Source organism: Octopus sinensis, linkage group LG16 (assembly GCF_006345805.1).
Source record: "Octopus sinensis linkage group LG16, ASM634580v1, whole genome shotgun sequence".
Taxonomy (NCBI): Eukaryota; Metazoa; Mollusca; class Cephalopoda; order Octopoda; family Octopodidae; genus Octopus; species Octopus sinensis.
The window spans coordinates 36,046,096-36,048,595 of record NC_043012.1 but is presented as its reverse complement, the minus strand read 5'-3'; the positions used below and the strand labels follow the sequence as shown (position 1 = coordinate 36,048,595).

The window sequence follows — 2,500 nt, the reverse complement described above, 5'->3', positions numbered from 1 at the left end:
TGCATTGCCCAAGGGTAACGTCTTTGTATTTTAGTGGAAATTAAAACTACTGTAATCCTAAATATTTATTTTGACAATAAAGGGTCTTTGGCTCTGTGATACAAATGTCTTGTTTTCAAAAGTTTTGAATTAAAATCTTCCACCAAACCTTAGTCACAATTTATGTTCCTAACATCAGCTTAATGATAACTAAATTACCTCACTAAATTCTTTGTTATATTTAAAACTAATCGAAAGAAACACAGAACATCTCAAAATAAATACGGTAACAAAAGGGTTAAACAGGATGTTGGATTATCTCTTAATATTGCTTTCAAATTTTGGCAGATGGTGATTAGTTTTGTGGGGAGGGGCAAAGTCGATTACATCAATCCCTGTGCTCAAATGACACTTATTTTATCAACCCCAGCAGCAATTGAACTCAGAATGTGAAAATGGACAAAATGCCAGGAAGCATTTTGCCTGGCATGCAAGCAATTCTGCCACTCACCACTTTCAGGATTATCCATTAATATTATTAACAAAACCATAGGCAAGAATAATACCATGTTTTTAGGTTGGCTTTTACTTCATACGAATTAAAAAAAAAAAGAAACCAAGAATGAATTTTTGAAATTCTGCAAATGGAGAAGAGAATGGACACTGCAAGCGAGAGGTGTGAGGTGTCATATTTATACATGTTACACCAATGTTACAGTGATATATATTTCTTTACTACCCACAAGGGGCTAAACAAAGAGAAGACAAACAAGGACAGACAAACGGATTAAGTCGATTACATCGAGCCCAGTGTGAAACTGGTACTTAATTTATCGACCCCGAAAGGATGAAAGGCAAAGTCGACCTCGGCGGAATTTGAACTCAGAACATAACCACAGACGAAATACTGCAAAGCATTTTGCCCGGCTTGCTAACGTTTCTGCCAGCTCGCCACCCTATGTTACAGTGATATAGTCACACCCACATGTTACACCAGTATGTTACGATGATATGGTGAGAATTGAGAATTGAGACACATTGAGACACTCATATGTTACACCAAAATGTTACAGTTGTATGGTAATGAGACGTGTTACACTGAAATGGGACAATTTGGTGCAGCTGCTGGACACAGACCATTTGGCATGGCTGGTTGGACATGCAGCCTGTTTTGGCCGACGGGAATGTTTTGGGGCTGGAGATAAGTAACCATGTGTGCTTTCAGAAATATATTCATAGAGGGAGAGAGAGAGAAAAGGAGAGAGAGAGAGAGAGAGAGAAAGAGGGAGAGAGAGAGAAAAGGAGAGAGAGAGAAAGGGAGAGAGAATGAGAGAAAGATTATATTTTATTAATTGAACATGATTGACATAAACACTATTCCTTCTCAGACACATAAAGAGAAATCTGGTCACAAGTAGAGAGGGAGACAGAGACGGAGAGAGTGAGGGAGAGAGAGAGAGTGAGAGACAGACAGACAATCAGACAAAAAGACAGACAGAAACAGAAAGAGAGAGAGAGAGAGAGAGAGAGAGAGAGAGAGAGAGAACACATTGCAAGTACAAACAAACATAATGTCTAGATATTTGCACACACACACACACACACCACACACACAGAGGAAGGAAGAGAGAAAGAGATATTACAGTTTATTAATTGAACACAACTGGCATAAACATTATTCCTTCCCTCACACACATACACAAAGAAAGAGAGAGAGAGAGAATAAGAGAAGCATTAAATAAACTGGTGTCAAATAAGTGAGTGTCAAATCAATGATGCCAACCAGGTGGCAGCAAAACAGCTGTACAAGGGAGAGGTAGATGCTACCCTCGAACACATGGGACACCAATATATTACTGGTACAAACGATGAGAGCAGACAGACACGTACCTGTAATGAAAAGTCCCTAAACTGTGTCTGTCATCTGTGTCCAGTGGACAGACCTCACACATGTGAATGGTACAATGGTAGGAATCAGTTGTTAGATACCATGGAATGGAACTCTGAAAAGAAGGCAAAAAGAAAAAAAAAAAAAAAACATTATTTGCATTTATGACATACAGTCTTAGAATTTTCAGAGTCAGAGAATAGTATCTAGGGCAGGGGTTCTCACCCAGGGTCCATCTGCTCCAAGGGGGGTTGGGTCACAAGTTTTTATCGTTAAAATATGTCTGCAATAAATTGCTTATATTTCTAGAATACACAAAATATTTTGTTTTCATACAATTCCTAATAGCATTCATCATCATCATCATTTAACGTCCACTTTCCATGCTGGCATGGGTTGGACGGTTCGACCAGGGTCTGGGAAGCCAGGAGGCTGCACCAGGCCCAGTATGATCTGGCAGTGTTTCTACAGCTGGATGCCCTTCCTAACGCCAACCACTCCGTGAGTGTAGTGGGTGCTTTTTACATGCCAAAAATATAGGTGCAGGAGTGGCTGTGTGGTAAGAAGCTTGCTTTCCAACCACATGGTTCTGGATTCAGTCCCACTGTGTGGCACCTTGGGTAAGTGTCTTAT

The 2,500-nt window shown here is 39.9% G+C and overlaps 1 protein-coding gene across 1 annotated transcript in view; it reads right to left on the bottom strand.

The window, feature by feature from the left end:
• Positions 1–2,500, bottom strand: part of LOC115220301 (protein piccolo) — a 148,818-nt gene that overhangs the window by 1,262 nt on the left and 145,056 nt on the right. The window contains exon 20 of the mRNA XM_036509998.1: positions 1,870–1,982. The gene's annotated coding sequence lies outside the window, so the exon portion shown is untranslated. The remainder of the gene's footprint in view (positions 1–1,869; positions 1,983–2,500) is intronic.